At 38.3% G+C, this 24,872-nt stretch overlaps 2 long non-coding RNA genes across 3 annotated transcripts in view; one reads left to right on the top strand and one right to left on the bottom strand.

The window, feature by feature from the left end:
* Positions 1–18,760, bottom strand: part of LOC145534218 (uncharacterized) — an 87,139-nt gene extending 68,379 nt beyond the window's left edge. Inside the window, exon 1 of the long non-coding RNA XR_014074353.1 lies at positions 18,267–18,760. This is a non-coding gene — a long non-coding RNA (uncharacterized LOC145534218). The remainder of the gene's footprint in view (positions 1–18,266) is intronic.
* Positions 1–24,872, top strand: part of LOC145534215 (uncharacterized) — a 540,985-nt gene that overhangs the window by 35,760 nt on the left and 480,353 nt on the right. The window lies entirely within an intron of this gene.

Below are 24,872 nucleotides of genomic sequence, written 5' to 3' on the forward strand. Positions count from 1 at the left end.
ATAAATTCTGAAAAAATTCTTAAGAAGCTAGAGGGGGGAAAATAACATATCTACATAGGGACAACAAAAAAGATTACATCGATTTCTCAGAAGCCAGAAGCCATGCAAGCAAGAAGGCAGAGTGAAATATATAAAATATTGAGAGAAAAAAAAGAAAAACACTAACCTAGAATTCTGAACACTGCAAAACTATTCTTGAAAAGTGAAGGAGAATTAAAGACTGTCAGTTCAGTTCAGTTCAGTCACTCAGTAGTGGTCAAATCTGCAAACCCACGGAATGCAGCACGCCAGGTCTCCCTGTCCATCATCAACCCCTGACGTTTATTCAAACTCATGTCCATCGAGTCGGCAATGCTATCCAACCATCTCATCCTCTGTCATGTCCTTCTCCTCCAGCCTTCAATCTTTCCCAGCATCAGGGTCTTTTCAAATAAGTCAGCTCTTCGCATCAGGTGCCCAAAGTATTGTACTTTCAGCTTCAACATCAGTCCTTCCAAAGAACACCCAGGACTAATCTCCATTAGGATGGACTGGCTGGATCTCCATACAGTCCAAGGGACTCTGAAAAGTCTTCTCCAACACCACAGTTCAAAAGCATCAATTCTTTGGTGCTCAGCTTTCTTTATAATCAAACTCTCACATCCATACATGACCACTGGAAAAACCATAGCCTTGACTAGACGGACCTTTGTTGGCAAAGTGATGTTGCTGCTTTTTATTATGCTGTCCAGGTGGGTCAATTCTCCAAGCCAGGCTTCAGCAATACGTGAACCGTGAACTTCCAGATGTTCAAGCTGGTTTTAGAAAAGGCAGGGGAACCAGAGATCAAATTGCCAACATCCAATGGAGCATCAAAAAAGCAAGACAGTTCCAGAAAAACATCTATTTCTGCTTTGTTGACTATGCCAAAGCCTTTGACTGTGTGGATCACCATAAACTGTGGGAAATTCTGAAAGAGATGGGAATACCAGACTGTCTGACCTGTCTCTTGAGAAACCTGTATGCAGGTCAGGAAGCAACAGTTAGAACTGGACATGGAACAACAGACTGGTTCCAAATAGGAAAAGGAGTATGTCAAGGCTGTATATTGTCACCCTGCTTATTTAACTTATATGCAGAGTGCATCATGAGAAACACTGGGCTGGAGGAAGCACAAGCTGGAATCAAGATTGCTAGGAGAAATATCAATAACCTCAGATATGCAGATGACACCACCCTTATGGCAGAAAGCGAAGAAGAACTAAAGAGCCACTTGATGAAAGTGAAAGAGGAGAGTGAAAAAGTTGGCTTAAAGCTCAACGCTCAGAAAACTAAGATCATGGCATTTGATCCCATCACTTCATGGCATATAGATGGGGAAACAGTGGAAACAGTGTCAGATTTTATTTTTGGGGGGATCCAAAATCACTGCAGATGGTGATTGCAGCCATGAAATTAAAAGACGCTTACTCCTTGGAAGGAAGGTTATACCAACCTAGACAACATATTTAAAAGCAGAGACATTACTTTGCCAACAAAGGTCAGCATAGTCTAGGCTATGGTTTTTCCAGTGGTCATGTATGGATGTGAGAGTTGGACTGTGAAGAAAGCTGAGCGCCGAAGAATTGATGCTTTTGAAGTGTGATGTTGGAGAAGACTCTTTAGAGTCCCTTGGACTGCAAGGAGATCCAATAAATCCATCCTAAAGGAGATCAGTCCTGGGTGTTCATTGTAAGGGCTGATTCTGAAGCTGAAACTCCAATAGTTTGGCCACCTCATGTGAAGAGCTAACTCACTGGAAAAGACCCTAATTCTGGGAAGGATTGGGGGCAGGAGGAGAAGGGTACAACGGAGGATGAGATGGTTGGATGGCATCACTGACTCGACGGACATGGGTTTGGGTAAACTCCAGGAGTTGGTGATGGACAGGGACGCCTGGCATGCTGCGATTCATGGGGTTGTAAAGAGTCAGACACGACTGAGTGACTGTACTGAACTGAACTAGGTTGGTCATAACTTTCCTTCCAAAGAGTACGTGTCTTTAAATTTCATTGCTGCAGTCACCATCTGCAGTGATTTTGGAGCCCAGAAAAATAAAGTCAGCCACAGTTTCCACTGTTTCCCCATCTATCTGCCATGAAGTGATGGGCCCGGATTCCATGATCTTCATTTTCTGAATGTTGAGCGTTAAGCCAAATTTTTCACTCTCCTCTTCCACTTTCATCGAGGCTCTTTAGTTCTTCTTCACTTTCTGCCATAAGGGTGGTGTCATCTGCATATCTGAGGTTATTGATATTTCTCCTGGTAATCTTGATTCCGGCTTGTGCTTCCTTCAGCCCAGTGTTTCTCATGATGTACTCTGCATATAAGTTAAATAAGCAGGGTGACAATATACAGCCTTGACATACTCCTTTTCCTATTTGGAACCAGTCTGTTGTTTCATGTCCAGGTCTAACTGTTGCTTCCTGACTTCCATACAGGTTTCTCAAGAGGCAAGTCAAGTGGTTTGGTATTCTCATCTCTTTCAGAATTTTCCACAGTTTATGGTGATCCATATAGTCAAAGGCTTTGGCATAGTCAATAAAGTAGAGGTAGAAGTTTTTCTGGAACTCTCTTGCTTTTTCGATGATTCAGCAGATGTTGGCAATTTGATCTCTGGTTCCTCTGCCTTTTCTAAATCCAGCTTGAACATCTGGAAGTTCACAGTTCACATATCGCTGAAGCCTGGCTTGGAGAATCTTAAGCATTACTTTATTAGCGTGTGAGATGAGTGAAATTGTGCGGTAGTTTCAGCATTCTTTGGCATTGCCTTTCTTTGGGATTGGAATGAAAACTGACCTTTTCCAGACCTGTGGCCACTGCTGAATTTTCCATATTTGCTGGCATGTTGAGTCCAGCACTTTCACAGCGTCATCTCTCAGGATTTGAAATAGCTCAACTGCAATTCCATCACCTCCACTAGCTTTGCTCATAGTGATGCTTCCCAAGGCCCACATGATTTCACATTCCAGGATGTCTGGCTCTAGGTGAGTGATCACACCATCGTGATTATCTGGCTCATGAAGATCTTTTTTGTACAGTTCTTCTGTGTATTGTTGCCACCTCTTCTTAATATCTTCTGCTTCTGTTAGGTCCATACCATTTCTGTGTTTATTGATCCCATTTTTGCATGAAATATTCCCTTGGTATCTCTAATCATTTTATGCACATCCAAATGCCAAATGGCCTTAAGAAACCAGATCTTTCTCTGAATTCTACATTTATCATCATTTCCCTGAATTCCTGAAAGCCACTTATAGGGCAGTGTTACAGACAATGAGCCTCTTTTTCACAAAGCAAAGGGGTTTATTTGGTCCTAGCACCATAAAAGTAATTCAAGGAAAAGTAGATCTGTGACCAGGAATTATAAAAATTTTTACAAAATAAATAAAGGTATTCTATGAAGCTGATGTTCATAATGGGTTGGATTGAGTATCTAGAATTTTAACACTTGAGAAAGTAAAAGGTTTCACGTAAAACACAAAAATAAGAGAAAAGAATTTACTGAGAGAAAACAAGTTTTTTCTCTTATTTTTGATATAAAGAGTAATATACTTCACCTAAGAAATTGACTCTGCTCAATTTGTGAATAAAAAGATAAAAATCACAAGAATAGCAACTTTTACTCTTTCCTCAAACCTAAGAAACTTAAAATTAACTCTGAGTCATTTCTTTGTTGCTCAGGTCCATGAGGGAGGATGTCAGAAACTTGGCTTTGGAACACTCCCCTTGGATCCTCTACATCTGTCATTGTTCAGGGGCACAGACTGCACACAGGAACATGTGAGCAGTCTCAAAGGATGGATGTGGAGGTGGTGTACATTATTTCCACTCAACTTTCATTTTACTGAGCTAGAACTCAATCATATACCCTTGGCTAACTCCAAAGTGATTGAAAATTAAGTGCACCCAAAATTAAAATGGGAAACAGATATCCATGTGTGCTTGGACCAGTTGGACACAAATTGGTCTTGCAAGTGGCACCCTTTCTAAGAGTCTCTTACTAATGTGCAAACCACTATGCATAGCATAAAACCAGGAGGAAAAGTATGTACAAACTACTACCATGCTGCACGGTGAATGACAAACATGATCTCTGTCACACACAGGAGTCACTGTAAAGATCAGTGGGCAATTAAAAGAATGTGAGATATAATTTCAAATAGCATTGCAAATCTGAGGATTTTTATTTGGCTCTGGGGGTGCTTAAGCATGTGTGTCTGTGTGTGTGTATTTTAATTACTAGTTTTCCATAATTCCATGATGAGTTAAATTGAAGAGTTTTAATGTATCTTTGAACACAACTTTGAAATCTGAGCTAAAATCCACACTTTTGTGTTCTTCAGAAGCCTTTTAACTGCTGGAACATTAATGTGTTCTACTGCTTGTCTGAGTGAAGGGCATTTGTGAAAGGGATGGATTCTGATCAGATCAACATCTACAGATGAGAGTGGTGCAGAGGTCATTAAAGGGGAGAGTAAATTCCATTGGAGTTTTGATTTTTTTTTTTTTTAAAGGATGTGGCTCCTGAAACAAGGAGTAAACTTGAACCTAGAGAAGTGAGTTTATATACTAATTTATAGATTTATGAGCCCCATATACATAATTTCCCCTCCTTGGATTGAAGAAATTGTCATTTTCAGAGTATTAGTATATTTCTTCTTCATCCCCAAACACCATATGATACTGTCACTTATTTACCCTCAGCTCATCTGTAAAGATGCTGAAGTGGCTACCTGATGTGAAGAGCCAATTCATTGGAAAAGACCCTGATGTTGGTCAGGAACAAAGATTAGGGACAGGAGGAGAAGGGGGCAAGAGATGAGATGGTTGGATAGCACCACCAACTCAATGGACATGAGTGAGCAAACTCCAGGAGATAGTGAAGGACAGGGAAGCCTGGAGTGCTGCAATCCATGGGGTCACAAAGAGTGGGACATGACTAAGTGACTAAACAACATCTGTAAAGGTGGGTAAAGCCCACACAGACTTGAGTATGATAGTGCAGGGCACAGGAATGTGGCAGTAAATGGAGATGATTCTTGATGCATCTCATGTGACAATGAGAAAGTCTCACCCAGTCCAAGCAATGACTTCTGGTAAATGAACTTCAGTCCATAGGACTGGGAATTGCTGAGCAAGGCACACAATGCTGATTGAATATATAAAATTTAAAACTGAATTTTACATAATAATAAAAGGAGACATCTGAAGGAGTGGTGGCTGAGATTGGGCTACTTGGGAATAGCACTGTAGTCCTCCAAATAAAAGAATCACTCAGGCTAGAGTTATCATATAAAGGGACAGAGGAAAACAAAACACGTTATTAAGGGGAAAAATCTTTGATAATTTATATCCCTGAATAGGGAGAGAGAGTCAATAAATGACTTTCTGTATTTCAATGCATGATGTTCTCTTTCATTGTGACTGAGTCCTTTGGATAAAGAACACATTTTGTATGTGTGCTGACAGGTACAGTTTTATTTTGGTTGAGGTCTTTCTGTCCTTTCTCTCTTTTTTTTTTTTTCTTTTTTTGGTGATTTCATTTATTGCTACAAAACAGAGGTCCGAAAATTGTGCACCTTGCTTTTGTAAATTTGTTATCACTGCTGCTGCTAAGTCGCTTCAGTCGTGTCCGACCCTGTGCGACCCCATAGACGGCAGCCCACCAGGCTACGGCAGCCCACCAGGCTCCGCCATCCCTGGGATTCTCCAGGCAAGAATACTGGAGTGGGTTGCCATTTCCTTCTCCAGTGCATGAGAGGGAAAGTGAAAGTGAAGTCGCTCAGTCGTGTCCGACTCTTAGCGACCCCATGGACTGTAGCCTACCAGGCTCCTCCGTCCATGGGATTTTCCAGGCAAGAGTACTGGAGTGGGGTGCCATTGCCTTCTCCAACCACTTATAAATCAGTTCAGTATTCTTATCCTCTGACTGTTTTTACCAACAAGCTTCCCTTGAGTATTCCAGCATATCATTTGCAATAATAATAAAGAAAATATTACTCAAGCCTGTTTTGAACAAATATAGATTCAAAAGTCTAATTAGAAAAGGCTGCTTTTCCCATTTTAAAAAAGAAATGACATAAAGTTCTTTTTAAGCAATAAGGCCGCTCAAAAACATAACTCGTTGACAAAAGAATGATATGTACTTAATTTCTGAGAAAACTTCCTTTAGCAACAATGTGAATAAATGCTGTGAAACCAGCAATATGAGTAAGTTTATTGAAGTTGCTGTTATTCAGTCACTGTCATGTCCAGGTCTTTTGTGACCCCAGGCCACCAGGCTCCTCTGTCCATGGGACTTCTCAAGCAAGTATATGGGAATGGGTTGCCATTTTCCATGGGGATCTTCCTGACCCAGGGTCAAACCTGCATCTGCTGCAAGGGGATTCTTTACCACTGAGTCACCAGGGAAGCCAAGTTTATTGACAAATTTGCACCGTTTTGCTTCAACATTTAGATAAAACTTTCACTTTCAATATTCATTCCCAATAATTTTTTATGCCCAATATTTCAGTCAACCTTTGGTTCCATTGGCTTGTATTCTATGAGTTGTAATTCATGCCTCTAAAGTATTCATTTTTATCTGTGGAGATCTCAACCACCAGAGAAAAGAAAACTTTCTAATGGCTACCATTTGAAAGATAATTCATAATAGTGTATGCAGTATTAGCAATTCAGAAGGGGTTTTGAATTTAATAAAATATATTAAAGGAAAGTGAACTGAAGCAAACAGGACATGTTGAGCAGTAAGTGTACCTGGGAGAGAAGAGCTGTCAACCTAAAATGAAAAACACTAATAATTAAAGCAAAGTAAGAATCAGCAGCGTCTCCATGGCATATTCCTGAGGCTGTACTTTTAAAACATGACTATAAGAAATTAATCATTCCTCTGCCTGTAGATACATAACCTACTAAGACTTACTGCTATATTAGTTGTTATGAACTTCTTTGGGGAAGGCCACTAAATACTGACACATACTCAGCTCCTTGGGAGGACAGTATGTGTTTTTGTTCATTTCCATACAATATTCTAGCTCTTAAAATGTCCACAATTAAGTCTTTTTTCTTTAGTACTGTGGTGTTTCTAGCTAACTAACCAGATCAGGAGTTCAAAAAAGAGAAAAAGTACTTTCTTACTTAACTGTCACGAGCCAGGATTAGAAATATAATCAAAGATCTGGAGTCAAGTGAAGCTTATTGAAATCAATATTAACATAAAAATACAAAAAGATTGGCATCCCTGGTGGCTCAGACAGTAAAGCGTCTGCCTGCAATGCGGGAGACCCAGGTTCGATCCCTGGGCTGGGAAGATCCCCTGGAGAAGGAAATGGCAACTATTATATGGTATCCAAAAGATGTAGGAGATGCATTGACAAACAGGCTAAAGTGAGAAAAACGTGTAAAAGCCAGGTGGGTAATTCATTCTTCTGAATCCAGTTGCAAGGGTAAACTAGAGAGTGTATACTAACTGTTCCATGCTTATGAACAAAGAGTTAGGTAAACAAAATACTTTGCAATTATTAGCAGTTAAACTAATTGTTATACACATAGCAAGATGATTTTTCTGAGTTCTTATGAAGTCTCAGAGTAAGGCCAACGCATCTTTAAGTCTTCGTTCTTAGGACTCACAGCAACCTAAGAATAGGCATATCCATTTTGCCAACAGTGTAAAGTAGACCTTATGACCTTTACTTCTCCCTTCCCTTCTACGATGCTATTAGCAGGTTCTGTGCAACAGCCAAAGGCCCGTTAAAAGGCAGAAATGTGATTTTGATCTTTTTAGTTTCTCACTAAATTACGGAATCAGTTCTCTGGTTGTCAGCTGCTGACAATTTTATAACAGTTTATTTTTCAATACCTCTCTGAAAAACACCAATTTATGGTTTAAAGTGCTCATTTGTATCAAGACAGAGTCCTCAGTGGTTAGATGGGTCATTCCTGCAAATATTTGTTTTGCAAGTGACCTTCACACTTGGAATTTTTTTTTATATAATGAGAAAAACTGGACATGCTTTAATATTATATATATATATATTTTATTTTTAATAGATTCAGATACAGTTTCAAAGTATTCAACATCCTATCTTGAGAAAAAAACAACAACATATTCCTTAAGAAGTAACTTATCTAAGATCTCAAAAAAAAAAGCTGTAAAGTTGAATATCTTGACTTAAAATCTTATCAGTCAGTCAGTTCAGTTCAGTCACTCTATCGTGTCCGACTCTTTGTGACCCCATGAACCGCAGCACACCAGGCCTCCCTGTCCATCATCAACTCCCGGAGTTTACCCAAACTCATGTCCATTGAGTCGGTGTTGCCATCCAACCATCTCATCCTCTGTCGTGCTCTTCTCCTGCTGCCCTCAATCTTTCCCAGCATCAAGGTCTTTTCAAATGAGTCAGCTCTTCGCATCAGGTGGCCAAAGGATTAGAGTTTCAGCTTCAACATCAGCCCCTCCAATGAACACCCAGGACCAATCTCCTTTAGGATGGACTGGTTGGATCTCCTTGCAGTCCAAGGGATTCTCAAGAGTCTTCTCCAGCACCACAGTTCAAAAGCATAAAATCTTATAGTTAATACAAATTCGCTCAAGAGACTGGCCTGGGATGCAATTTTTGAGAAGCAATAAACCCCTCTCCAATGATGAACTTTATCATTTTATTTTCTCTTTGCTAAAAATATATACTCTATTTCCAACAAAAGTGTTTGGACATATCATACATGTATGATATACAAACCATATATGATATATACATATATACACATTGACATCATTTCTTGATATTTAGAAATAAAATTTATATATATCTAAACTTTATATATTTTTAATTCTGTCACATGTAGTCTGTTATTCTCATAAAACTTTTTCTATAAGATACAGATTAATACAAATGAAATATCAGAAGTTTAAATTTGTGTTATCAATGATAGGATATTCTTCATTAAAATTTAGCTTGATGTTAAATTACTGAGCTGACCCATGTAGAATATCCTATTCATATAAGCAAATAGAGCATGCAATTATCTTTAAGCTCCACCAGTATTTACTTTTTATCTGTTAATACTCAGGCACTACCAAATGGTCTCATTTTTAAAGGGCTATTATTTGGTCCCTGCCGGGCATCCAAAAAAGTGGATGAGACAGAATTATTTAATATTTTTAAGAAATAGCATCATTAAAATGTGGTAAGTGTTATGCTGTGCACACAATCAAGGTACTTCAAGATAATTTAAAGGGATAATTATTTTGGTCACTGTTGTTCAGGAAAGAGTTGGTGGTAAAAATAACAGTTGATCATTATTAGAAAAGGCTGATGGGAATTAACAAGATGAAGACAGGGATAAGATTTTTTCAATCAAAGGAGTGTTTTGAATAAATCATGAATCTATCACGGCATGTGCTGGAAACTACAGTTTAAAGGATAGGCTATAAAGGAGCAGGTGTTGAGTTAGAAGCAGCCTCAGGTCACTTCATTAAGGGCTTTTATGTCAGACAATAGAGATTAAACAATTCCTCTTAGTAGCTGTGGAGCAAATGAGGATTTTTTAAACAAAAGAGTGAATAACACATCCACATTTTATTTAAAAAGGATGAATCTTACTGCAACCTGGAAGATCATTTTAAAAATTACAACACTGGACAAAAGGAGACCATTTACAAATGGATTAGAAAAATTTAGATGATAGACAAATAGGGGGCTGAACTAAGTAGTCATATAGAGACAGATTATTGGAGTAGATTGAAGCCAGATTCAAAAACAAGATTCTACAAACCTGGTAAAAAATCAAATGAGGGTGAATAAAAAAGAGAGGAATTTGGGCTGATTATTGGGTTTCTGATATTCATAAACAAATACTTGGTAGATGCCTAGGGCGATATGGAGGCCTGGGAGGAAAGAATAGGTGTAATAATTTTGTAGAAAAGTGGCTGAATTCAGCTTTGAACAATTTGAATTTGAAGTGACCATGGGACACTGGGCATTTAAAAGCAAGTCTTAAATTTTAGCTTGGAGCATATGTATTCAGCTGAGCACTTGAGCTTCAAGAATTGAGATGTCTTTAAGCTAAAATAAATAAATTATATTGTCATTTTAAACTATTCTGTATAATTATCTCTTAAAAGAAGTGTTTCTTTTACCTTTCCTCCCCTTTTTTTTTTTTGTATTTTTCTGGTAAGTTGAAAATAATCACCACCTATACTAAATTTGACTAATAATGCTTTCCTTTAATACTTCCTTTTTCTTTCCCTTCCTTAATGCCAGCAAATATTTTATGGCTAAAATCAATAAAAATTAACTGAGTAGACAATCTGTGGGTTATTACAGGTATCTCTCTTTTCTATCATGTTTTGAAAATTTATTCTAGTAAGTCAAACTTTACAGTAAATTGAATAAAATTTTCCATAAACTCATTGGATTATTAAAAAAATCAGATGTAACATGGTTTTATTAAGTATATTGACTGTAAGTTTTCTTAAAGGAGTGACTTAAAATTATGATATGCTACAGCGGTCTCTAAAAATGATCAGTCATTGTTAACAAATATATTTTAACCTTACATTCCATCTATTTCAATTATTAGTCACTGATTGATGAAATTAGTCACTGATTGATGAACTAAGAGAATTAAAAGAGTGAGCTGTTATTAGATAGGCAATATAAACATGTATAAAGAACCCAGCCTTTAGCTGGACTACTGGATTCAAATCCCCAAATCTGCTATTCACTGACTTTGTGACTTTAGATAATTTACTTAACTCTTTGTCTTATTTTTCTCTGTTGCCTCACCTTGGCACATAGTATCCAGAATGTAAAGGTGTCATAAACATCTAAAAGTGCTTCCAATCTGATATACAGATTGTAAGCATCTACAAAGTTATTTACAACTAACAAACTACAAAAAAAATGCCTTACAAATTCAAGAAAGATGATTACATACATAGAAAAATAGGGGTTCAAAATTTGTGTGTCATTTGTGTGTCTCAAAATGTGTCATGCTTTCTGCCTAATGACTTAGGCATAATAGACACAGTGATGGATAATGGATATCAAGACAGATTTAACTTTGTTTTTAGCAGTGGCATCTAAATATTGTCATTTATGGGACATATTAATCACTATTTCCTCATTTGTACTTAGTAATTTAATAATATTTATATAAATATTCATATCAACTTATTTATACTTATATAACTATTATGAAACATTTTACTCATGATAAAGCTTATATATTCTCTCCTTTAATTACCTAGTAGAATGAGTTACTATATTGCTGAATATACAGCTGAACAAAGAGGTATATATAAGGGTTCTAAATTACTTTCTTGAGATTGTACTCTCTTAAATGGCATATCTGAAGGTCAATCTTGCTTTCTGAATCCATATTCTGAGTCCTTCCTATTACCCTATATATTGAATGTCTGTCCCAAACAAGATCTTCATAAGACACTGTTTATAAACTATAATTTTACAAACTGTAAAATATTGTAACACAAGTGGTATAGTTTTAAGTATGCCTTTAGGGATGGATAGTATTTTTAAAAACGGAGCAAGTAGATAAATTACTCTGATATAGCAAACAATTTGGAGAAGGCAATGGCAGCCCACTCCAGTACTCTTGCCTGGAAAATCCCACGGATGAAGGAGCCTGGTAGGCTACAGTCCATGGGGTCGCTAAGAGTTGGACGACTGAGCGACTTCACTTTCACTTTTCCCTTTCATGCACTGGTGAAGGAAACGGCAACCCACTCCAGTATTCTTGCCTGGAGAATCCCAGGGCTGGTGGAGCCTGGTGGGCTGCCGTCTATGGGGTCACACAGAGTCGGACACGACTGAAGCGACTTAGCAGCAGTAGCAGCAGCAGCAAACAATTTAGCTTGGCTGAAGATGTGACTTAGACTAGAAAGTTATAATGCAATATTTGACCTGGGAACACTCATTCATATCTCACTCTTTCCCTTGAAGTCCCCCAAACAAATATTTGTACAGAAAAATTCATGGACAAGAGAAGGAGTGTAATATTTTTCTTCCCCCCTCCACTCCTAATAAATCAGACACAAGACTCAATATGGAACTCTGGGTAGGTTGAGATGGACCATGCTGATCCACTCCTGATCTACTCTTCTCATCCCCAACTCACATCAGGCTGTCCAACTCAACACACACGTTTCACAGGGTAGAGTCATCAAGACATAATCTGTTTGGTCCCTCGCCAAACAGTCTCTGAGTATGCTTAGTATGTCTCGGGGTAGCTCTCAAATGAATTATCTGCATTACAGACTTACCTAGCCTATCAAAAGAAAAAAAAAAAATGACTACAACTTTTAAATCATTTGAAATTTTATTTGACCAAGTGAGTTTCCAAGAAGAATAAAAAATGTAGTTATTATCTTAGAATGATTCAAATAGAAGGAATATTTAAAGATGTATAATAGATATTAACTTTAAAGGGAAGAGTGGAGAGGAAATACAGTGAATAAGTAAACTGGGGAAAAGGATGGGGTATACAAAGCATACATATAGGGAGATATATGAAGACAGTTTTAACTTTGAGAAAATTAACAGTAATTGACTTTAAGCCACTAACTCTGCTACCAACAGATTGAAAGAAACGTATGTACAGATAATAAGACTAGACAAACACTTTTGGTGCTTCCCCGGTAGCTCAGACGGTAAAGAATCCACCTGTAATGCAGGAGAGCCCAGTTTGATTCCTGGGTTGGGAAGATTCCCTGGAGAAGGGATAAGGCTATCCGCTCCAGTATACTTGGGCTTCCCTGGTAACTCAGAAGGCAAAGAATCCTCCTGCAATGCAAGAGACCTGGGTTCAATCCGTGGGTTGGGAAGATGCCCTGGAGGAGGGCATGGCTACCCATTCCAATATTCTGGCCTGGAGAATCCCCATGAATGGAGGAGCCTGGCCAGCTCTAAAGAATCAGACATGACTGAGTAACTAAGTACAACACAACTGTGTTAATTTAGCCTTTAAAAAATCAATTGTCTTGTGTTTTGGGCTCAATACCCAGAAGTCTTAATTTGCCATTGAATGCCAGTCTAAGGGTCTAGTACAGAAAACATATGAATAGCACTTTTCTAAGTTCTTTTCTTTGTCCTAACCCACTTTCTATTCTGCTGGTGATAAATGATCAGTTCAAAGAAAATGAACAGCCCAGGGAAAGCTGATCTTTGGTAGGCCTGGAAGAAATGGGATTATTAGTGCAAGTCCTAATAATCTAAGCATTTAAAGCTTTATTTGTTATTATTTCATATTATATTATATTAACCAGGCTTCCTTGATAGTTCAGTTGGTAAAGAATCTGCCTGCAATGCAGGAGACCTCAGTTTGATTCCTGGCTCGGGAAGATCTACTGGAGAAGGGATAGGCTACCCACACCAGTATTCTTGGGCTTCCCTTGTGGCTCAACTGGTATAGAATCCACCTGCAATGCAGGAGAACTGGTTCAATACCTGGGTTGGGAAGATCCCCTGGAGAAGGGAAAGACTACCCACTCCAGTATTCTGTCCTGGAGAATTCCATGGACTGTATAGTACATGGTGTCGCAAAGTGTCGGACATGACTGAGCGACTTTCACACACACATTATGTTAATATAAATCACTCATTATATCATATTATGTTATAATCAGGAGCAACCTGGTTATGACAAAGTGCTTTGAATTTAGCCAGCAAAACTATGGATAAAACAAAGAGAGTAGTTATGCTTAGGAATGTATTTGTAGAGGACTGGTGAGTTATTTGAGCCTGGACAGCCCTACCCCCTCAATGTCTGGCCACACTTAATGGCCATTAAAAGTGAAATCGCTCAGTCGTGTCTGACTCTTTGCAACCCCATGGGCTGTAGCTCACCAGGCTCCTCCATCCATGGAATTTTCTAGGCAAGAGTACTGGAGTGGGTTGCCTTTTCCTTCTCCAGGGGATCTTCCCAATCTGAGGATAGAACCCAGGTCTCCCGCATTGCGGGCAGATGCTTTACCGTCTGAGCCACCAGGGAATCACGGCCATTAAGAAAACAAAAATAAACAAATGGGGCCTAATCAAACTCAAAAGCTTTTGCACCAGGAAGGAAACTATAAGGAAGGTGAAAAGGCAGCCTTCAGAATGGGAGAAAATAACAGCAAATGAAACAACTGACAAAGAATTAATTTCCAAAATATACAAGTAGCTCATGCAGCTCAATATCAGAAAAACAAACAACCCAATCAAAAAATGGGCCAAAGACGTAAACAGACATTTCTCCCAAGAAGACATACAGATGGATAGTAAACATAGATGTACATCATTCATTATTAGAAAGATACAAATCAAAACCACAGTAAGGTATCATTTCAGGCTGTCAGAATGGCCGTCATCAAAAAGTCTACAAAAAATAAATTCTGGAGAGGGTGTGGAGAAAAGGGAACCCTCTTACACTGATGGTGGGAATGCTGGTACAGCCACTATGGAGAACAGTGTGGAGATTCCTTTAAAAACAGGAAATAGAACTGCCATATGACCCAGCAATCCTACTTCTGGGCATACACAGTGAGGAAACAAGAATTGAAAGAGACACATGAATCCCAGTGTTCATTGTAGTACTGTTTACAACAGCTAGGACATGGAAGCAACCTAGATGTCCATCAGCAGACGAATGGATAAGGAAGTCGTGATACATATACACAATGGAATCTCATTCAGCTATAAAAAAGAGCACATTTGAGTCAGTTCTAATAAAGTGGATGAAACTGGAGCCTATTATACAAAGTGAAGTAAGTCAGAAAGAGAAACACCAATATAGCATATTAACACATATATATGGAATTTAGAAAGACAGTAATGACAATCCTATATGCAATGCAGCAAAAGAGACACCGATATAAAGAACGGACTTTTGGACTGTTGGGAGAAGGCAAGGGTGGGATGATTTGAGAGAGTAGCACTGAAACATGTTTATTACCTATGTGAAATAGATGACCAGTGCAAGTTCGATGGACGAAGCAGGGCACTCAAACCCAGTGCTCTGCGACAACTCAAAAGAATGGGGTGGGGAGAAAGGTGGGAGGGGGGCTCCCGATGGGGGGACGCATGTGCACCTGCAGCTGATTCATGTCTATGTATAGCAAAACCACAATGTTGTAAAGTAATTATCTTCCCATTAAAACTAATTAATTAATTAATTTAAAAAGTTAAAAAAAAAAAGACCGTTGCCAAGTAGGCTGAGAGGCCTAATGGCCACGTGTCCAAGACAGCCTTAGATAACAGAGTATACACTGGGTAGTGTTAAAATTGTCATAAGCCCACATTCAGGAATATAAGTTTTCTGCCTGAATGGACAAGTTTCAGAGGCTATCAAAACAATTTCAATTCCCTTCTCCACTATATCTTGATTAGAATGATTAGGGACGTTAACAATTTGATTTCTCTTTTTGTTCAGCTTTCTATCTTCCTGCCTTATATGATCTTTAACATTAAAGTTAATTTATATCTTATCCATAACTCTTCTGCATGAGTCTTTTTTTTATAAAGTCATTTGGAGAGAAAAGAGCAGAACACTTATTTTTTTTTAACTTTTATCAAACTATAGTTGATTTAAAATGTTACGTCAGTTTCAGGGGAACATTCTTATTAACCTTATTTCTAGAAATAGAAATTTAATCCATAATGAAAGAAGCTGCTTGATGACTCCAAACCATCTGTTATTTAATACTTTATTTTTGTAATTCTTACGCCTTCTCAGGGTTTCATTGCACACGTTTGTTGGTTTGATTATACATATTTAATCCTTGTTTGTACATCAGAATTTCTTCTATAATCATGTCTCTTTTGTGCTTTATTATATATTCATTTCCCAAAATAGTGCCTGGACTATGTGCATGCATGTGTGCTAAGTCATTTCAGTCACGACCAACTCTGCAACCACCTGCCTGGACTATAGAAGGAACTAAATAAATATGTATGAAATGAATGAATTAATGAATAAATATTCAAACTTCAGAAGTATACACTGATGATGTATGATTCAGAGACACAAAGGATGCTGGCAAAAAATAGCTTTAATTTCATAGGATGAGACCAACTCTCAGTTCCATTGGGTCTTCCCAGTTAGATATATAAAATGTAAAAGCAGCAATTCATGATGTTCATTCCTAGTTGTACTTGCAATGGACAGCATTAAACAGAGGGTGAGACTGTTGTAACATTTAACAATAATATGCATCCCTGTTAATAAATAGGGCACTGACCCAATTAGCATGTAACCACAATATATATGAAAAAGACAATAATAGGCAAAATACTTGCTTTATTTTTACTCAGGCTGCATACAGCTCCCCCTCTAAACAGTGAAAAAAGTATTATCAGTAACAACATGCAGATTTTCCCCTCACTTTTTTACCTAAGCCAGAACACTTTAAATAAGAATAACTCATTCCATGAAAAGCCCTCATGTCAACAATCAAACCTGAATAAACACAGACTTCTCTTAGTAAGTATGAGCAAACAGAATGGTCACTGAAAAGATAAAAGACTTAGAAACTCTAAATAAAGTAATTGATCTGACAATACTAAGCAAATATCCCTACATGGCTTAAATGTAATAAAATTACGGAATAAACACAAAATGTATTTTAATAAGATTTGCAAAGAAAATGCAAGTACAAACTAGAATATTCACTGTGGTAAACATCTACATAGGTATTGATCTAGAAAAGTTTTTCTTATTTAAAAGGGGGAGGGTGAATATATACTACCATAGACACTAACAGACTGCTTAAACAGATTTATTTTCATTAATGATAATGCCCAATTAAAGCAAAAAAAGATAGGTTTGAGTTACAAGAGAAACATCTCTCACAAATGAAGAGGGATAACTTTAAATAAGTATTAGCAATCTGACTCAAAGTAGAATACACCACCCTCACCTGACATATTTTCCAAAAAACCATCTGATCTTCTACACATAACTGATTATAATTATGTCAATCAATAAAAACCATATCAGTAGTTGTACAAAGTTTAATTGATAATATCAAATACTCATCCTCAATTTTTTAAAAAAGCTCAAGAGATCCCAGTGAAAGGAAGAAACAAATACTTTAACTGTAATAGTTTTCTTTGTCCCATTCAAAGAAAATACCCAAATTTTCATGTCCAAAATAAGGCATCATGGGATTTGGGTATGTAGAAAATTGGTTTAGAGAGAGTTATGCTAATGAATCTGATGCTTGTCACTGAGAGAAATTCCCACTTAGATTGAGAAAATGACTGGGTATTTTAGAGGCTTGCACAGAGCTAGTTTGCGGAGCAGTAATTAAGCGGCACATTTAAAAGTGTTGGGGAAAGAACAACAAAATAAATCCCAAGAAAGCAGACACAATAAAATAAAGGTAAAAGCTCATATTAACTAAAAAGATTTGGAAACAATCAAACCGAAAGCTGTTTCAAATAACCTAATAAAATTCTTAAAAGTTTTCATCAGGTTGTCGAAGAAACACAAAATTAGCAAATGTAAAAGAAATTAGCAAATACACAGCAAAGATTAATTCATTCCTAGTACACACAAGTAAAACATAGCTTAGATAAAATTGATGATTTGTCTCCAAATAAAAAATGACTAGCAAATAAATGGAGCAAAAAAGGCTGCACAGAAACTCCCTCCCTCTGAGCCCTCATCCAAAAGTCCCTTCTCCTGCCCCAGCATCCATTTGAGCAGTTACCAGCTCATGGAAACCTTAACAGGAGCCAAGGATTCCAGGGAAGGGACTCAGCCATTTGGGTAAAGAACAGAAATACTGAGAAAGCTGGAAAGGAGCGGGCACAGTCCCTCGCTCCTCCCTGTAGCCCTGGCCGCCCCGCGCGAGAGGAGGGCGAAGTGGCCACTAGACCACTGTGGACCCCGACCGAGGCCAACCTCTGTGATTCTCCAGGAACCCAGGCCCAACGCACCATACCTGTCCCTCCAGTGGCCCCAGAAGCATCCTTGTTCCCCTGCTCCCGGTTCCCTCGGCGCCTTTCTAGCCCAAGGCCCCAGGTGGCTTCCCCAACTCCAGGCTCCGGGCGGCGGGTTCCAGAGAGCCTGGGTCCCAAGCGCACGTGGGTGCCCGCCAACTCCAGAGGCCCCGGGTGACCCCCGCGGACCCCAAGTGACAGCCAGCACACAGGCTCTGGAAAACTGCTGCCATTCCAGGCTCTCCCCCGCGTCTTAGGGCAACAAGGCCCCAAGTCAATGTCCCTGACACTGGGCCCGCTCACCTCGGTGTCCACTGGCTCCAGTCGCCCTAGGAGGGTTCCCCGGCCTCGAGCTGCTCCTAAGTCACTGGGTTCTGCGGCTGCAGCAAACCGAGGCCTGCGGCTCCGGGCGCCTTCCGGCGGCTTCAGACGGCTTCCCCAGCACCAGGTTCTCGCGAGGAAGTTCTCCGTGAACTGAGGCTCAGCACACCTGGGCACCAGCAAGCTCCTGCGGGCCTAGGTGAGTCTCGGGGCGCCGGGTGGCTTCCTTCTGTCCAGGCTCTGAGAGAGCCCGTGAACGCAGGCCCACTGGCTCAAGGAGTGGCGGATACTCCTGTGAGAGGACACAGGTGGCTTCCCAGCGAAGTCCCATGGGTCTTCTGAGCGTTTGGCTTTCCCGACTGGCCGGGGCCCGGATCCACCACCATACCTCAGAGTTCCCGCGGCTCCTGTGCAGCACTGTGGACTCAGAGGCCAGGCGTAAGCCATTATTCCCTGGCACCTGACTGACCCGTTCTGAGCCAGAGTCAACGGCCCACACCCATAAGAACCGACTCCAGTACCAAGCCTGCCTGCGTGAACCCAAGCTCCAGGCCTGCACGTCTGGACCATATCACCAGGACAGGCCCCAGGAACCAAAACCCAGACCAGCCTGCCTGCTGATCCAGGCACCAGGCCTACCTGCCCAAGGTCTCCAGAAGCCCGTAGACACCAGCAGGATTCCTGGGGGGCTGACTGGTGACGCGGTTTGCTGCTGAAGCCAGTCTGCAAAGACTGGAGGAGGTGCCTACACCCTCAAATATGTGGACGCCAACGGAAGAGCACAAAGATCCTGATATAAAGGAAATGCGATTCCACTAAAGGAGACTGGCGAAATTCCAGTGACTGACCCAAAAGAAAGGGACACCTACGAATTGTCTGCAACACCTGGGCCGTCTTCTGTTTCCGGATTGGAGATTGAGAAATGCCAAGTCTGGGCCACCCTCTTCCAGCTGTGTTGTTTCTCAACTTTTAAGGTATCTCCCTAACAAAATCCATTTACTTTCTCATTGCCTTTTAGTGTTCTTTTTTAGCTTTCTCTTGTGTTCTTTTCAGGGCTTATAGTTGTATTTAAGTGGGAGGAAAAGGAGAGAAGTCTAAACTATTTTATCCTTGAATATTTCCTACTATAGAATAAAAATATTAACCTTTAATACTTTTTCTCTTTTTGCATATACAGCTATTTAGGGGAAAAGACATAAAATGTAAAAAAAAACAACAACAAAAGATTTAAACAAAAAACAACAAAAAGAATTACTGAGACTTAGATGACTTCAAGAAAGTAATGTTTTTTCATTTAAAAAAAAATAAAACCAAGATCATTAGGAAATCAGTACTGAGTTTTGTTTCTAACTCCAGTTTTTATAAATCTTGGTGAAATTCAAACTGCATTTCCTGTTTGTTTCTTTGGGAAATGTTTGTGTCAGTGATTTGTTACTTTGAAATGTTCCTTGGCTAATGATGTTATTACCACAGAAAGGACATGTTCTCTCATTTTAAAAAGAAAATGTACTTCATTCCTGCAGAAAATGTATTGGCTTTTAAAAAAAGAAAATAAAGTTAGATAGAATTTTTTAAAATACATTTTTCCTTTAAAAAGTCTTTTGTACATTTTTTAAATGAAAAAATGAGCATCACTAGTTGTAACTATTGCTTGTATTTATAGGTGTTTGTACAAAAACTACACAGTAGAGTTTAAGAACTATAATCTGTCATTAAACTGTAAAGATATAAAAAGGCTTCTAGTTATCTTATTAATCATTACTCATAATTTTAAAATAACTTTATTATTATTTTTTATTGAAGAATCTACCTGGTAATGCAGGAGGTGCAGTTGTATCCCTGAGTGGGGAAGATCCCCTGGAGAAGGAAATGGCAACCCACTCCAGTATTCTTGCCTGGAAAATCCTATGGACAGAGGAGTCTGATGGACTGCAGTCCATGGGGTCACAGTGTTGGACATGACTTAGCAATTAAACAACAATGACAACAATAGTTGATTTACAGTGTTATATTAGTTTCAAATGTGCAGCATTATGATTCAGGTTTCTTTATAGACTATATTCCATTAAAAATCATTGCACAATAATGTTTTTAATTTCCTGTATTGTACAATATATCCTTGTTGTTTATCTGTTTTATACATAGTAGTTTGAATATCTTAACCTCATACCTCTAATTTCACTTTCTCCCCTTTGGTAATCACATTTTTTTTTTTTCTTTATTTGTGATGCTTTTTGTGGTTTGCATATAAATTCATTTGTATTATATTTTGGATTCAACATAGAAGTGGTATCATACAGCATTTATCTTTCTCTGACTTATTTTGCTAAGCAGAGTATTCTTTAGGCCTATTCACATTGCTGCAAGTGACAAAATTTCATTCTCTTTATGGCTGAGTAATGTTCCACTATAGATATAGATATATCCCATACATCCTTTATCCATTCCATTCCTCTGTTGATGGGCACTTGGGATGCTTTCATATCTTGACTATTGTAAATAGTGCTGCTATGAACATTGGGGTGCATTTATCTTTTCAGATTAATGTTTTCATTTTCTTTGGATATATTCACAGGAGTGAAATTGTTGGATCATGTAGTAGTTCTGTTTTTAGTTTTTTGAAGAACCTCCATACAGTTTTCCATAGTGGCAGCACCAATTTGCATTCCTATCGACAATGTACAAGAGTTCTCCTTTCTTCACATCCTTTCCAAATTTATCATTTGTAGACATTTTGATGATAGCCATTCTTGCAGATGTGAGCTTATGTCTTACTATTGTTTTGTCTGATGATTCAACTCAGATCACATTCATTACTTTTTCAGCACCATGGGTACATATTTTTTTTCCCTCTCAATGTCAAGCAGATTTTTAGATACATATAATTCCCATCATTAGCTTTTCCATTTTTGTATTTTTGTAAATTCACTGATTCTACTATTCTACATATCATTCTAATGTTTGAGAAGAAAAATACTCATATTTACTTAAAGGCTAAACTTAGATTCTTCTAAAAGTTTACAAACTCTGAAACCTTATCAATTTTCCTTGTTCAGAAAATAAGAATTCCTGAGATTTAAACATGTTAAATGCTAGGTAAAGGACCTACATTTTCACATATACAAATTCTTTAGAAACTGAATTTTGTGGCAACATTAACAAACCTTCATTCTGTCAATAATCTTAGAGTTTTTTTATCTAATAAAAATAATGGCTTAGTAGAAATAAGAGTGAACATTTTATTCTCTTTGCTACCTTCCTGGTTTTCAAACTCTCTCAGGGTGATGTTCACTTGTATAAAAAGCTCCTGTCTAGTATGGGATAAATTGTAGGATCCCACACTAGGAGACATTTCATAAGGCTTCTGTAAGAATTCTGCTATATTGAGCTAAACTTTTTATTTTCCTGGCAGCAGGTATAGTTTTAAATCAATCTCTATTTTTGTCTCAATGGTCAAACTGAGAAATAACCGTGGTTCTTATTTGTTGGTCCTCTTTACTGTATGTGCTAGAAATTTCTTGTGTGCTTCATAACTGAGATAGAGGGGACACTAAAATATGAAACACATAAAAACAGTAAAAGAGCTAAGTCAAATAGATTCATTGTGAGGGAGACCTAGCTCACCTATCAGCTCTTGCTATCTAATAGTACAAAAAGTGTGTATTAGATATAGTGACTGAGAGAGCAAATACTAGCAGTGCAACCAGATAATCTCTAAGAAATTCTAAGTCATAGAGAGCACTGACCCAACATTGCCAAACAATTCAATCCAGAAACAGATATCCATGCATCCATCACAAATATTCTAGTTTCTGAAGTTATTAATAACCACACTACCTATCTTCTCAGAAAGAGGGAGGTATAATAGTTAAACCAGAAGTGTACAATGCGTTTGCAAAATAATTTTGATGAATGGAAATTATGAAAATAGATTTCTGTTGCAAATCAAAGAGCTATCTGATATCATATACCTTTCAGACTTCTTCTGAGGGAGACTTCATTTCAATCACTTGATCTCTTTCTGCTCCAAATGTCATTTCCGGGAATGTGACTTAGCAAAAGTAGATCACTGAAAGTGATACATATATTTATTTAATGATTTTGAAAGGAGAGTGGCTTAGTACAGCTTCTAAAAGGCCCAGGCTGTAGTTAAAAATTCTCAAACTCTTTTAGTTCTCTGTAGGAAGAGGGGCTTTTTGTGGACTTCCCTCATGGAATTCATAGTGTACATCATATATGTTATTGCATTGGCTACTGGTTAAGGCAGTACTGTGGCAAAATCAGATTAATTAATACACAGAAATGTTTGTAATAATGCCTGGCACATAGTATGCAAAAGTGTAAATCCTTCTGTTTAATGATACCAAGCATTTCTTTATCTCAGCTAAACAAAAATCATAATCACAGCAAAAACAAAACAAAAAAAGATCACCAATGACAGCAGGTAATCTTTGTTTAGTAAAATATGGACAAAATAAACCTCCCATAAATTTCAGACATAAGAATTTAAAGTCAGTCTAACTGATCTGGTGCCTGTATACTTAAACATTTTATTTTGCATGCTGAACATGCACATTTACCAACTGCTTCCTTCAAAAGTCTGACAGATACTGATCCCAATTGATCAGTAGTTATTCCAGACTAAGAGAAGAAAATATGGGAATTCAGGAGACTATGTTATGCATCACACTGAGAAAGCCAAGACAAGCAGCAGCTTCTCATAGTACTTCCTGTGTTTACCTTCATTTCAAGGGCAATTCATGCTGGATTCTCAGAATATAAGACCATCCAAATAAGTGGGATTACAAAAACACAAATTTCTGCTACTGGCAAAGCAGAGGAAAAAAGGACACTTTGCTATTAATACAAAACAAAAGTAGCGATATTGTGCTTACCATCGGACCTGGTACAAATAATTTTTCATCATTTATTTTTTTCCTGATCCTTACATGAAACAGAATTATTTTGCACACAAACACATCTAAAACCTATTTTCAAATATATTTCTTTTTCTAAAATCCTCAAGAATTTACATATATATAAAAATATATTTAGTATTTATCAATATAATAAACATATAGTATATATATTAATCATATAATATATAATATGTAAATACATACAAATATAATAAAAATCATAATGTCAATTCAGCAATGTTTTTGCCTTATGAAAAAAGTATCACTGTAAATATACAAGAAGAAATTTACTTAAATATTTATGAAAATCTAAAATAAACTGTATTTAGACCATGCACACACACACATCACCCACAGAGATTTTCCAAAGAATTTTAGCTACACTTACTACTGATACCAGTGGAAAAAATTCACTCATGGTGTTTTTCAGTTCAGTCGCTCAGTCGTGTCCATCTCTTTGTGACCCCATGGACTGCAGCAAGCCAGGCCTCCCTGTCCATCACCAACTCCCGGAGCTTGCTCAAACTCATGTCCATCGAGTCAATGATGCCATCCACCCATCTCATCCTCTGTCATCCCCTCTGCCTCCTACCTTCAATCTTTCCCAGCATCAGGGTCTTTTCCAAAGAGTCAGTTTTTTCCATCAGGTGGCCAAAGTATTGGAGTTTCAGCTTCAGCATCAGTCCTTCCAATGAATATTCAGGACTGATTTCCTTTAGGATGGACTGGGTTGATCTCCTTGCAGTCCAAGGGACTCTCAATAGTCTTCTCCAACACCACAGTTTAAAAGCATCAATTTTTAGTGCTCAGCTTTCTCTGTGGTCCAACTGTCACATCCATAATTGGCTGCTGGAAAAACCATAGCTCTGACTAGACGGGCCTTTGTTGGCAAAGTAATGTCTCTGCTTTTTAATATGCCGTCTAGGCTGATCATAGCTTTTCTTCCAAGGAGCAAGTGTCTTTAAATTTCACAGCTGCAATCACCATCTGCAGTGATTTTGGAGCCCAAGAAAATAAAGTCTGTCACTGTTTCCATTGTTTCTCCATCTATTTGCCATGAAGTGATTATCTTCGTTTTCTGAATGTTGAGTTTTAAGCCAGCTTTTTCACTGTCCTCTTTCACTTTCATCAAAAGGCTCTTTAGTTCCTCTTCACCCTCTACCATAAGGGGTGTTACCTGCATATCTGAGGTTATTGATATTTCTCCCAGCAATCTAGATTCCAGCTTATGCTTCATCCAGCCCAGCATTTCACATGATGTACTCTGCATATAAGTTAAATAAGTAGAGTGACAATATATAGGCTTGACGTACTCCTTTCCCTGTTTGGAACCAGTTCGTCCTTCCATTCAGGCTCTAACTGTTGCTTCCTGACCTGCATACAGATTTCTCGGGAGGCAGGTCAGGTGGTCTGGTATTCCCATCTCTTGAAGAATTTTCCACTGTTGTGATCCACACAGTTAAAGGCTTTGACGTAGTCAATAAAGCAGAAGTAGATGTTTTTCTGGAGCTCTCTTGCTTTTTATGTGACCCGACAAATGTTGGCAATTTGATCTCTGGTTCCTCTGCCTTTTCTAAATCCAGCTTGAACATATGGAAGTTCTCAGTTTAAGTACTGTTAAAGCCTTGCTTGAAGAATTTTGAGCATTGCTTTGCTAGCGTGTGAGATG

Source organism: Giraffa tippelskirchi, chromosome 14 (genome assembly GCF_054371585.1).
Source record: "Giraffa tippelskirchi isolate mGirTip1 chromosome 14, T2T-mGirTip1v1.2.pri, whole genome shotgun sequence".
In the NCBI taxonomy this organism is placed as follows: Eukaryota; Metazoa; Chordata; class Mammalia; order Artiodactyla; family Giraffidae; genus Giraffa; species Giraffa tippelskirchi.